Source organism: Paroedura picta, chromosome 8 (genome assembly GCF_049243985.1).
Source record: "Paroedura picta isolate Pp20150507F chromosome 8, Ppicta_v3.0, whole genome shotgun sequence".
NCBI lineage: Eukaryota > Metazoa > Chordata > Lepidosauria > Squamata > Gekkonidae > Paroedura > Paroedura picta.
In genome coordinates this window covers 33,042,861-33,057,649 of record NC_135376.1, presented here as the reverse complement: position 1 = coordinate 33,057,649, position 14,789 = coordinate 33,042,861, and positions in this window count along the sequence as shown.

Sequence of the window (14,789 nt, the reverse complement as noted above, 5' to 3'; positions counted from 1 at the left end):
TTTAGCTAGTCACAAACAAAATAAGATACTCAGTTCCATGTACGAGTTCCCACACATTTTTTCCTTTTAAAGTATACGGCACATGGGACCCCAATTTGGCTGCCAGCATGGGGCTTAAACCTCCCTGTCCTGTACTGCTTTGTTGCTTGGAAATGGCCCATAGGTTGTGTGAGTGTGTGCGGGTAAATGTACAGTTATTATATCAGTACACATGTCTGAACCAGAATGTTTATTCTTATGGAGCAAATAAAAGCTCTGCAGGGCAATTTTATGCCAGAAAAACAGCATTTGGTAACGCTTAACCCCCTTCCCTCCCTCTGCATCATGGTCCTAATCAGGAGCCATGTGCTTGCTCTTTGAAAGAAAACCACAGGTGTGACACTAGATATTATATTTTAAAAATAATTCCACTACTGGTAGAAGCAGAAACTCCTCCACTCCTGGGTCTTAATAGGATATAACCAGGAAAGATACCATGGCTTTGCTAGGTCTGCTAGGTTTGAATGGCCTGGGGAGGTATTTGCAATAACACCACAGCATGTTTTCAAGACCAAGAAAGAATCATGCAGCAGAAAGAACTGCAGTGGTTTCAGTTACTGCATGAACAAGTTGAACGGGCAATGGGGGGTTATTTTGATTCATTTATTTTGGTATCTGTATAACCAGCATGGATCCAGAACCAAACACTAGATCAGTTTGGAATTCCTAATTAACGCTTTAATCATGTTTATGTCAAACAAACTCTTCAGTGTTTGCTACCCATGGTGCTTAAGTCTTTCACTAAGACCTACTTTCATTTATGGAAAGGAATAAACTCTCCAAGCAGAAAACAATGCCTCAACAAATATTGTCATAACCTAGACCCATGTGGTTCATAATCCCATAGGGAAAATCATATTATGGCAGTAATGATAGGGTCCCTATGGCTTAAATCAGCATTTTTGTTAGAAGTTCAGTTTTCAGCAGTTTAAAACTTAGCTGCAAACATGGTATTTCATATATATTTTCACAATGGAGATTTTACTTGGAAAATATTATCCTATCAGTTTCAATACAAATATCAGACATTTGCTGTAATGAAATGGAACCTGAACTTTATCAGCCTGCAGGCACACTTGGAATTCTAACACAGCATGGTGGCCACAGCTACAAAATGGCTGCCACATGAGGTGGAGCCAGCCACAAAATGATTGCCACAACTTGACTTCAGTAATACAATGCAGATTCTTGTGCTGTGGTGATAGCTACTGCCAAAACAACATAAAAAAAAAACACTGAACAACCAATCTCCAGTAGCTAATAAGAAGCCTTGCTGGGCAAAAGTCATACCTGGCCTCACCCACTTTCTAAAACCCCTTCATGGGCACCAGAAAACAATTCAGCAAGCAAAATGGCACACACGGGTACCATGTCGGAGACCCCTGCCTTAAACTAAAGGAGAACCATGAAAAATTCAGATGAGAATTATTATACTATTGAAGTTCAAAATCAGGGAGGTTATAATGGCAAATTTAAATGTTTGTGCATACCTAACAAGCCCAAGATCAAATGTATTTTATAACAAGCTCACTCATGGTGCCACATTTGTTCTTATAATTCTTCCAAAACTAATATGGCTTCAAATTACATCTGGAAATTTGCTTCAAGGTTTTTTTTTTTGTCTGGCCAAGCTCCTGGGGTTATGTCCTGTGGCTGGTATTGTTACTTGGTTACTATTTTAGATTATGGAACTGGGTGTGAGTTTACATCTATCATCCAAGACCTGTAAGCTAAAAGTGTCATTGTTCAGGCTGGGTTTTGTAGCATCTTACCCTCCATTGCTGTTGGAATACTCCATTCTCCAGATTTCCCTGTATTAAAGTGACAGTTCTGCTCCGCTCCACTGTCTGTTCCTATAGCAGATGGATCCTAAAAACTTGCCAATGTTGCATATATCTTATCAAGTTCTCTGCCATTGGGACCCTATTTGGGTGGAAAGACAGCACTGAAAAGTTTTAAACTCTATATTTGAACTTCTCCTTGTCCCTGTACAGATAGAAAAACCCAGATCCAGAGCCAGGATAAGATCCCATGCCCAAAATCTTACTTTTCCTATATGCTTCATTTACTATTTTGCTACCCAATGGGTATCCAATGCCACTTACATCATTTTCCTGTTCTCTATTTTAACAACCCTGTGATGTAATTTAGGCTGAGGGTGTTTGTCACCCAAGGTCATCTAGCAAGCTTCCAGAATGGAATGGAAACCAAATAAAAGTATTCCAAACCCTAGTCCAACAGTCTAATCTCTACTGTTTGCTTCTGAGTCCCCCACTTGCAGCTATAAATTTATAATACCACATAATATGTAGGGATATCAAAATATTATACCTGTTGATCATATAGCTACAAATTTTCTTATTTAGGCACATGAAGACATTTTGGTCCTCAAGCTGCCCATTTTTTTAAAAAAATATCCCTGCTTATCTATTTATTCATTTATTATTGGACTTATATACTGCCTCTCCTGGCCAGCCAGCTCAGGGTGGTTCACAACAATTAAAAATACATTTTAAAACTCAATCAACCCACCCCAACCCCCAGCCATGCAATGGCTTCAAATGACACCTCCCACACAAAAGTTTGGGTGGTACGAGGGGAGGGAGCCCAATCAATGTTCCACCACCAAGACTCAACTAAATGCCTGGTGGAAGAGGCCCTCTGTCAGGGCCCTCAGCTCTTTTGAGAGCTCATTCCACCATGATTAGCTCTCTTTGCAACAATAATGAATTACCTATGTTCTGCTAAGGTTTGTAGTGAATAACCAAGTACACTTTTACATGGGTTGTATTCTGGCTGCTTACCTTTGTTATGAGGCACTGTCTATACCAGGGGTAGTCAAACTGCGGCCCTCCAGATGTCCATGGACTACAATTCCCAGAAGCCCCTGCCAGCATTCGCTGGCAGGGGTTTCTGGGAATTGTAGTCCATGCACATCTGGAGGGCCGCAGTTTGACTACCCCTGGTCTATACATTGTCTTGGAAGAGCAGTGTGGTACACACTGATACTGGTCATAGGGGCTTTCAGACACTATGATTCAGAAGAAATTCATCTAAAGGGAAACAAAAAGTCTCTGCTATCCTTGTAGCAGATTTACCCATCGATTATGTAACATTCTATAAATGAGCTTGGACGGTTGTAAAGTACGTGACAGTTCTGCTTCTCATATTCCACATCAATTGTTTATATCCCAAATGTGTAAAAGTGGCATTCTTTTTCTAGCTCGGGACCTGTCAGAATCTCTCAGAGATTTATTTTGTGCAAACTGAGCATATAGTTTCATCCTTGAAATGATCAAATATGCACCAAGCCAGTGTTATTGGATTTGCATTTAAGTCGTATAAAGAAAGGATATGCTGAAGCCATGGTTTCTTTTGTTAAACACATAGCTAATGGAGCCAGACAGGACACTTAAGCAGCCGAGAGATACATCGGTCAGAGATCTTTGTTGCACACCCAGGGATAAAATGGCATGGTGTCCTCAGATAAGGACCTAAAGCTACTGTCAGAACCAAGTGATGTTTGGAAGTCCAACCAGCTTTGTAGCATCTTTTCTGTATCTCATTTCCCAGGTGCCTGTTAACAGGCAGATAAAATCAGAACATGCTCTGAACTATTCCTACACATGCTCTTCCTTTAACTGAACAATGTGGAAACATGAAAGAGAACTGCCCTTTAGGAAGGAAGGAGGTGGCATGGGAGCATACTGGCACACTGTCACTACAGGTCTGAATAACCTGCAGGTCTACCATCATTACTCCCGCTGCTTTATAAACTGTGCCTGCTGCTCATTGTTAGCACTACAAGTGAACACCGGGTTGAATCATACCAGGAGTCATGCAGGCTCTTCTGGGGAGACAAGGAGGCACACAGACCAAATGCCATGCAGTGGAGATAAATCAGCCTGCCTTCCTCTCGGAGCAGTGGAAAAGGCTGGTAGGATACAATCTGCTGTGCAAGTCAAGGGAAAGAAGGTCTATTGAATAATACTTAGTGCAGCTCTGACACCCAAATTCACATTGCTACAGATATGCCCTAATATTGTTTTTATTTGGAGCATACTTTTGGACCTGGAAAAAATGGAAAAGCCATTTTGTTATGGTGGTCATTTGTTAATAAACAAGGAACCTTTTGGAACTGGAGAGCTGATACCCACTTGAAACACTAACGGTACAATCCTGTGGAGGATTCTATTCTAATTCCATTGCCTTCAATCATCTTAGATTGGAGTAACATCATAGGATTGCACTATTAGTGTTTCTTGGAACTGGTCTTTCCAAGTAACAAAGCATTTGTGAAACAACCACAGAGAGTAGTTAAGAGTGTAGTGGTTAGGAGTGGGGACTTCTAATCTGGCAAACCAAGTGATCCCGCGCTCCCCCACATGCAGCCAGCTGGGTGACCTTGGCCTTGCCATGGCACTGATAAAACTGTTCTGACCGAGCAGTGATATCAGGGCTCTCTCAGCCTCACCTACCTCACAAGGTGTCTGTTGTGAGGAGAGGAAAGGGAAGGCAACTGTAAGCCACTTTGAGACTCCTCCTCATAGCGGCATATAAGAACCAACTCTTCTGCTGCTACTAGTTATAGATGCATTAGATACATTTTTAGTAGTATATGCTTAAAATGATTGGGATTTTTCTGCAGACTTTTATAATACATCTCTTGATGAGCAAGGCAGTGTCATCTAGAGATCTAGAGATTAAAACATGAAAAACAGAATTTTTTGGTTTCAAATTCTGGGAAGGGCTTAAAGACAAGTATTTGTGGGGCATTCGTGCCACCCCCATTACCATTTTGAAATTTGGAATGTTTTCCCCTGAGATTCCAGAATTATTCAGGTTCCATTATTCTCTAAGGGAGACTTGGGTGGGGGAAAAGTTATAGTGGCTGCTTTTCAACCAAATGACACCAAAATTACAGTAGGCCTAGTGCTGCCACTAAAGACACCCAAAGTTTCAAAGGCCCCCGAGCATGGTGCTCTCAGGAATCTTATATTGTTCAAAGAAGCTTTTAGCAAACATAGACCAAATGTTTCTGCTGCAAACAAAACCAACAAGCTAACAGAACTAGACTATCCAAGTGGAACAATCTTTTAAAAAAACAACCCTAAACCCATCACCTACAGCTGTTATTAAGATATAAAAATGAGTCATCTTCTGAACCTGCTGCAACAAATCGTTTTTTAAAAACCAACAGGTATCCTCTGAAACTTCACAATACAAAACCAAGGTAAACTATTTTAAATAACAAGAAGAAAAAACTGAACCCCCACACTTACAACCTCACCCTCCAAAAAGAAATAAAACTCGAAATAATATTTTGAAACAAATTCCACCAGTCCAGTACAGAGGGGACACAAAGGTTTTCCCAGGCAGGAAACAACCAGTAATAATCCAAAGCAGACCAGAGCAGCAGCAAGCAGCAACACAACCCAAAAAATCTAGCTCTGAAACAGTGTAAGCCATTCTCATCCCCTTTTGCCCATGTAAAAAAAATATTCCATGGGAAGTAGAAAAGATGGGAAAATATTTCCCTCCTTTGTGAGCTCTTTCAGTCTTGTAAAATAGCTTGGAGTGAAGGCAGAAGCTCATCCATTTCTTGCAGTGACATTCAAAGCTCATTCAGGCTCTTGTCTGCAGCTGCTGAGTTGATTTTGGGAAACACAGAATGGACTCATTAAAAACCTGATCATACAGTTGGCGCTCATGGAAGAATGTGAGAATCATCATGATTGGGCAGACAGTTCAAGTGCTCCATCTAACATCTGAACCAATTGCCTAGAATAAATGTCTCCCTTCCTCCTCGCTCCTTCCCATTATCAGGTAACTATGAGAAATAAGATAAAATAGTCCTGGGAGCCTTAAAAATGATGCCCCAGATATTCCCAGGCATTCCTTAGGGAATCAGCAGTACTGTGGAATTCTGACTACCAATTTTGCTAACCGAAATATACCAAAAAAGCAAATAAACAAAAGACACACTTGCTTTTTATGTTGGTTTTCAGACCAGAAATACCTGGGTTCACATCCCTGGTACTTTCCACATCCAACGGAAGTATCACTTCCTACTTATTCAAAAATTCATTCTACCAAGTCACTGAATCTCAGCTTCAATTTCTGATGAGTCAAAGACTAATAGTAACTTTTACAACATAATTGTGAGGATGAATGAAATGACCTTTAAAGTGCTTTGACTTCTAAAGTTACAAATTATAATAACTGCATCAAAAATAACAATGAGAAATACTTTCTGTGAAAGAGAAATAATGGTTAATTCTGCAGTGATCTAACCATAGTTCATGGGGGGACTGCTTGGAATGATTATGGTTTATCTGTATAAAAATACCAGGGTTTGAATGAAGCCTCTCCTCAATTTGCCTGTAACACTCTTTCTGCTATTCCACTGGAGCAATGGTGGCACCCAGTGGTCAGAATATAGGAGTTCTTCCAAGTAGAAGAAAGGTTACCATTAACACACACCATGTCCTTAAACACTTTGTGTTGCCAAAATGCAATGGAGAAATAAACAATATATTAAATTAAATTAAATTGTATATTAAAAATTGATCTATCTATCATATACTAATCTATCTATCATATACTGGTTTTCAACATATGATTATTAGAAATGAAACACTGTAATTGCTACTTCTTACAACACTCCATTAGCTTCACTGAAGCTAAATCTGGGGGTCTTTCTATTCCTGTGCCACTACACCCGGTTATGGGGAGATGCACAGGCTTCATATATGAAACCAGGCAATTTTTGTATAATCTCAACAAGAATGGAAAGAGAAAGTATGATTCTATTGCATCTACTCTCCCCTGACCCTTTCCACTGGATTTTTATTTTGCTGTTTGTTTTGTGTTTTCGTTTTCAAGCCTTATGGAGACCCCATAAGATTTTCAAGGTGAGGGAAGTTTGGAGGTGGTTTGCCATTGCCTGCCTCTGCATAGTGACTCTTAAATTCCTTGGTAAATTCCTATGTAAATATTGACCCTGCTTGGCTTCTAAGATCTAATGAGCCTTGCTAAGCTAGTTTGGGCTACTCAGGTCAGGGTCCCACGGATGACTGAAATAATTCTCATTCAGTCCAGGTGTAGTTCTCTTTCATTGTTCAGATTCTCCAGTTGCAACATGACATAGTGCAATCAGACTATGAAAGAAATCTTGAAGATGCCTCTGTACATTTGCCAGAACTTCACTAAATGTTGTCCTACCGTTGTCGTGCTTATTCAGGAATATGATGACCTTCTGCAGCCTCCAGCCTTCTGACCTATCTTTGCTTCCTGCAGTTTTCAATTGTTAGAAAGCAGTAAATCATAAAACACTTTCTGATATAAAGTGAGGCAATTCTAGTCTGGAGAAGAAAGAAAAAAAATATTACGAGGGCCACAGGCAGTGAGAATAATACATCTGTTTCTGTTCTAACTTGGACTGAACCAAAATATTGTTTCAGTTTTGAAAAAGGGGTGCCTGTAGATTGAAAAAATGCAAAACTGAAACTTAATGCATATATTCTGCTTAGCTGTAGTTCTAGCCCATAGCACCAGAACATTGATTAACACATGCAGTTTAACAAATGAGAACTGAATGATGCAGCTGACTGCTTTGTTCTATCTCACTGCAAATGTGGTTCTGAGTATAGCAATTCACTTATTTCTCCTAAAGATGTAGCATGGATGACTAATTTGCTACCTTAATAACATCTTGCTGCTTGGCAAATGCATCTGTGATTGTAAATCTATAAGTGTCTGCTTAAGTCATGGCTGTGAACTGTGGCATTTTATCTTAATGGGATAGTTTATTTAAATCCGCACAAAAATTAGTTTCCAGTTAATTTATTTGTCCTTTTAGCAGGATAATATGTAAGCACATTGTATTAGGAGGGGGTATCATTTTGAGCTAAATATAACATTTGTTTCATCTTTGGTAAGAAATCCCTCCACTCTCCCCATAAGCATAATAATGATACATCAACAACTCACATATGTAGCAAGATGTTGAGGCAATTGAAAATCTAACCACCATAATAAATCTTAGGTATTAGAACAATCATAAAGCATACTAAGTATAATTAGGAATGTTTTATGGATTTGAGACTTAATTATTTGTTTTCAAACATTCAGCAATTATGAGTCTAGTAATGATTCCATCAACAATATTCTGGAATTAATCATTACAAGCAATATGTCATATATCTTACTAAAAACAGGCATGTATGAGCTGCCAACTTTTACCTCCCCTGAATTTAATATGAAGAAAGATAATGAAATGCCAAGTCTGATACAATCCTCAGAGACATGAGGATGCTAGCTAATTTGTTAATGGTATAGGCAGGCCAAGACAACATCAGAGGTCAAAAGCTGAGAGCTTCTCAGCCCCTATCAGAGACTAAGGGGAGACTGCATTGATCAATAGATCTGGAAAAAACTGACGTATCTTAGGCTTTTAAGAGAAGGGCACCACTCAACAGGCATCCCTGGCTGGATGCTATAGGTCGCAAACAGAAACATGAAAAAGACTCCAGAAAAAGACCATTTCCTTCAGCTTTGGCCTATTCCCAGTGTCAGTATAAGCAAGGTAATAATAATATAGGTTGAACAGTGTGCTGATCATGATCCCTTTGTGGATTAGAATTGCATCAAGGATCTTGACATGCCTGAATTTTGGAGATTAGAACTAGAATACTAGAAACAGAGAATGATAGAGTTGGAAGGCATTATACAAGGCAACCCCACACACAATATACGGTTTGCCTAAAGCATCCATAACATTGTTTGTCCAGCAGCTGCTTGAAGACTGCCAATAAGGAGGAGTACACTACCTCTGCAGGTAGCCAATTTTATTGCTGAGCTACTCTTACTGCAATTTTATTTTTTGCCTAATATCCAGCCCATACCTTTCTGGCCATAATTTAAACCCATTAATGCCAGTCCTATCCGTTGTTGCCAAAAGGAACAGTTCCCTGCCCTCGTCTAAGTGATAGCCTTTCAGATACTTGAAGAGTGCAACCATGTTACCTGTCAACCTCCACTTCTCCAGACTGAACATTCCCCAAGTTCCTCTGCCTTTTCTCATAGGGCTTGATCTCCAGGTCCCTGATCAACCTTGTCTATTTAAATAACACAAGCAATTCATGAAATTAAAATATATGAATATAGCCTAAGAAGCATTATGGAATTGTGAAAACTATTCTGCAGGTAGAATGTTGATACAAATGATAAAGTATAATGTTCCATATAACTTATTCTATCAGTCTACAGTGCAGTCTAATATGGAATCATGTCTCACATGTATGAAGTTGCAGTTCTTCTTAAGTGGGGGCAAAGTCATCCTAGGCGGCTAACATAATGCCTCTGCTCACTCAGGTAGGACAATTCAAATGCAAATTTTTGCTAAGCCTCTCCTTGAGTGACCACTGGATGACCCTCTAGTGTGATTTGCCCTACAGCTCAAGTAGGCAGACCAGAGCCCTGCTCTTAGTCTAGTTGATAAACAATTAACAAAAAACTTTTAATACTTATTTAGTCAGTAACAAGGTTCTTCTTCAGTGATGGAAGGTGAGTCTGCAGCTCTGAAGAACCTTCCCAACAAGAATCTCCAGGCTCCTAGCACTTCCAAGGCTCAGGAAAGACAGGAGGAGGGGTAGAGTCACTCATGGAGACCCCTGAGGAGCATTCCAGAGCTCTGGGCCTCAACTTCTTCGATGTGAAAACAGCACTGGGTCCTGAAAAGAGTACCAGCTCCCCTGCTGCCAGCCCCCAAAAGAAGGGCCAGAAGAGCAAGGACACTGGAGATGGGAAAAAGAGTTGAGCTGCACCATGTTGCGGCAGCTCCTCTTCCACTGCCAATGAGGACAAGCTGCCTACAAGGAGAAAAATAATGGATGGGATCCATGCTGTCAGTGGCACTGAGTGTTCTAGAGCTCCAAAATGCTGTTTCCATGACTATCCATATCTCAGCAGCACTCTCCAACTTCCCCAGGGCCATCGTGATTTGGTCAGACAATCTCCTTCAAGGCACGAATCTCTTACCAACATTAACAAATTAGGCCATATCGAAGATCAAAAGGGTGTATTCACAGCTGACACTTCCCAAGATGCCATCCTGTTCCAGGGCCTAGACAGCCAACATTATGATAAGACAGAATATATGGCTGAAGCACTTGAAGGTGGATTCTACATCAAATAATACCCTTTCCACCATTAAATTCTCTGGTAAAATGTTCTTTGGGGAATCCAATTTGGAGAAAGTTCTGGTGGAGAACAAGGAGGAACAGTGAGCAAGGGTCCGCAGGCCAGGAGACACGTCACCTGACTATATTATTGGGGACTAGCTCTGCTTCTTCAGGGAGGTGTAGAGTCAGTCAGCTTTGGACTGGTGGGTCCAAACCATGATCACAGATGGTTACTAGATGGTTAGAATTTGCATCTACTCCTCCCAAACATTCCAACCATTCCCAGTAGCCAAGTCACCCTGCTGGAGGTACTTACTGGTGCAAGCTATTTAGCACCTGGCCAGTGCAGGTGCCATAGAGGAAGTTCCACCAGATCAACATTTCACTGGTGTATATTTATTTTATATTATAATTTGATTTCTAGACTGCCGCACCCAGTGAACTGGCATAATATATATATTATGGTAACATAAAATCTTACAACAATAAAATCCACAAATCTCATACCCCAATAAAATACACCTAACAATATTTCATACTTTTCATCACACCCAAGAAATCTGGGGACTAGAGGGCGATGCTGAACCTCAAGGGTCTCAACCTGTGGGTGAAGAAGAGATGGTTCAGGATGGAATCACTGTGACATATTGATCCTGCAAATGGCAGACTTATTGATATCTTTGGACCTCAGGGAAGCATACCTGCACTTGCCTATTCACAAAGTTTCCAGAAGATAGCTTTGCTTCTTCCACAACAGACACCATTTTCAATATACAGTGTTGCAGTTTGGTCTGCCCTCAGCCCCCTGGGTTTTCACCAATGTCATGCTGGCATTGGTAGCCTGTATCCATCTACTGGGGATTTGTCTCTAACCTTATTTAGATTACCTGTTGCTGAAGGTTTAGGATGAGGCAACAGTGTGGTGGTCCACCCAGTGGACAGTCACTTTCCTGCAGTTTCCTTATCAATGCAGTTTCCTTATCAATGCAGCCAAGAGTTACTTGACTCCTACAATGGACCTGACTCAACTGGGTGTGAAGATGTGCACATGGCAAAGGTGTTCCTGCCTACGTACAAACAGTGGAAATTCATGTCACTGGCAGCAAGGCTCTACACAAGTTGGAAGGAAGACCAGATGAGGCTGGCAGCAATACACGGTCTGATGATTTCTACCATATACATGGTGCCCTGGGCATGATTTCACACAAGACCATTGCAATTGACTCTTCTACCTTACCAGGAGGACATTGTGAGAAGGAACAGAAAGATTCAGCTACTGACAGGTCTCCGCAAGGAACTGTGTTGGCGTATGTGCCTTGCCCACCAGGAGACTGGTCCCTCAACTGGGAGGTGTTCTCCCAAATTGCGGCAAGATTTGGGACTCCAGTAATGGACCTCCTAGCAACATCTAACAACAATGCAGAGGTTCCTGTCACAATTCTTTGACAAGGCACCAGAGGGCTAAGTGGATCTGTGAATGCTACCACAACATGACAACTTCTCCAGGGGCCCATCCAACACCTGGATTTGGCATGGTTCCAGCTGATGGCATGGAAGTTGAATGGCACACACTACAGGCATTAGGTAAACCCTGTCTTAAAATTCTAGTTGACAGTTTTTGAGCTAGAGAAAGATTTAGGCATGCCTGTATAGATCAGCCCACTGAACATCTGTGATTATTTTCCTGAAACATAAAAGTTGTCATCCTGTACTTAGTTGTTTGGGAATAAAGTCATTGAACTCAATGGCATTTAATTCTAAGTAAATATGCATAGGATCAAGAGTTTATCTTACAGATTAATGATGCATTCATGATAAAGTGATAAAGTGATTCTTACTGGCAAAGCTCTTTGCTATTGGCTGGAAATTACTGCAGAGTCCTGGTAGCCTCCGAAAGGAAATTTTGAGAGTGGTTTAGAGAGTAAAAAAACTATTAGAAAGTGCTGAGTCTGAACAAGAAAGTTCATATATACACCATCAGGCTAGTGAGTAATAGCTATTAATGTGGAGATGTTTTAAGACAAGCTGGAAGGTTTCCAATATAATGTTTTGACAAGGATTCCAATAGAAAAGTGTTTAATGGGATAGAAGAATGTTTGCAATCCAATCTACTTGGTAAAGTCCTGAGCCTTTAGTCGATGTTTGCAGTTGAGTAAGATCAATACTTTATTTTAAAAGTTCTCTTTTCTGTCCTCCTTTATTAAACTCCCCCAGAATAACACTGTAGATATTCATGTGAATTCTTATTCATCTAATTAGCTGGAAGGCAATATTAAAATGTATTGAACTGAAAGGCTGAAACCAGCAAGGCAGATGGGTTCCCATGAAGACAGTTTGCATTTAAAACTCTATAAAGGTGTGGACATTAATAATTATGGATGGGAAGATTGATCTATGCATGCTGTAGTTTTTTACACACAAATATAAAATTAGCTTTATTTATTACTTTTGTATTTACATGCCACCTTTCCCTGTAGTTCCCTTAATTATGATAAGATTAAGAACTTGATTTAGGGAATTTAGTGATGTAACTGGTAACAATGGGGTTTCCATCTAAGTATACTGGAATATTTCCTTTTGACACTCCTAAAATAAACCAATCAGGGATGACTGGAAAGTTTTTTTATTAAAGGAGAACTTAAAGGCATTTTACTAGCATACGCAAAAAAAGATTCTTGAAACACACATACAAGAAATGATGCTAAGGAAAGGCAGAGTTGAACAGGAATGGATATAAGGAGGCAGGGGAAGTTACAGTTACCATCATATCTTGAGGAAGAAATCTCTGGAATCAATCAGCATCTCAGAGAAGAAAGGGGGTAGCCTACAACGAAGCAGGCAGTTTATTCAGGATATCCAAAGAACACACAGAAAGATGGGTTCTAGGTGTTACTATTTACCTTTAAAAATAGAACCTCAGGCTATGGCTGGCATGATAGCCCATAAAACAATGTGCTTGATTTGATTTCTTGTGTATGATAAAGAAACTAGAAGATATATGATGGGTTTGTCTGGAATGAGGACAAAGCCCAGGGTGGAAACTTGGAAGTTTCCCAGGAATCAAACAATAACTATGATTGTTCTTCCAGGGTAGAACCAAAGATGTTAATGACTCCTGGATTACAGAATGGGACATTGCTAGGGTGATTGCTGAGTTTTGTAGGTGTGAAGGGAAGGAGAAATTGGAAATTGATGAGATTAGTAACACCTTTCCCAGAGATCCTATTGTCCTAAAGATATGCATCCCTACTTGGGGTGGGGAAAGAAAGTCCATAAGTGAGTCAGCCCCTTCAATCCCACTAATCTAATCTAAAGAGTTTAGGAAATGCCTGGAGAGCTGACATCTAGCTAGACTCCATGTTTTCTGCTTGGGAGTAGACTGTGTATCTTTTGTGTTTAGAGGCATTTCTCATCTATTCCAATTTTCTGCTATACAGTGTGCTGCAAAACGAGCCCCTGGCCACCCAGCAGGGTCAGCCATGCTCATTTATGTGCTGCCTGATATGGAGGCCCTGAGCCCCAGGGGGTCCAATCTGTTACTAGAAACACTCACACATGTCCCAGAAACACACACACACATGTATATTTAGCAATGGGGAATTGCTTTACAAGAGGTTTGGTAACATAGCATTAAGGATCGTTTGCCAGTATTTATGAGGTGATTACACCCTTTAGAACTACAGTAAAATACAGATAGTTAAAGTAAGATAATAACAATCTTTATTGGAAGGAAAATTACAACAATACAATACAATACAAAACCTTTAATGGCATTCACAATATAAAACAATATACAAATCGCTTCTGTAATAAAAGTCTAAAAAACTGTGAGGAAAGTTACAACAGGCAAGGGAGCAGCAAATACAAAAATATGAAGCCAGTGACGTTTACTTCTTTACCCTGTGGGTCATTACTATAGATAAAAACTTGGCTACTCATTCAGTGGTCTCTGAGCAATTATCGATAAGCAGCTATTCAACAGCCTTGCCATCTGGGACATTAGGGAAGGGTAGAAGTGGGGAGATCGTCAGAATGTTTGTTGTTATACAACTCACATCACAGAATGATATGGCAAATTGAGTCTGGTTCTGTATGGCAATACCTGCAAATTCTTTCATTGCGGGGAATTCTCCTATACCTGCCTTCAACCATTGCAGAAGGAAATGTGTTTAGTCTGGCTAACATAAACGCTCTGCGGTTTGAAGGTATTATAAGGTTGGAAAAATAGTGTGCCATAATGTTTGGGGTATAAGATAGACCAAAAGCTGGCATTAGCTGGCAGGGGCTCATGGGAATTGTAGTCCATGAACATCTGGAGGACCACAGGTTGACTACCCCTGTTCTAACCAACAGTGGGTGCCACAGTGATTGTGTGCTAATGTTCCTTATTAAGCAGGACTGAATTCACTGGTTAAAAAAAAACCCACTGATTTCCATCATAAAACACAGGGAAGTGGTTTATAAGGAAATTCCTTCAGATCAGTCTGCAGTGACCTGTAACAGGTTCTGACCATTTTACACACAAAAAATAGCAGCAGGTGTTAGTAGTCCATTAAGTATATAGCA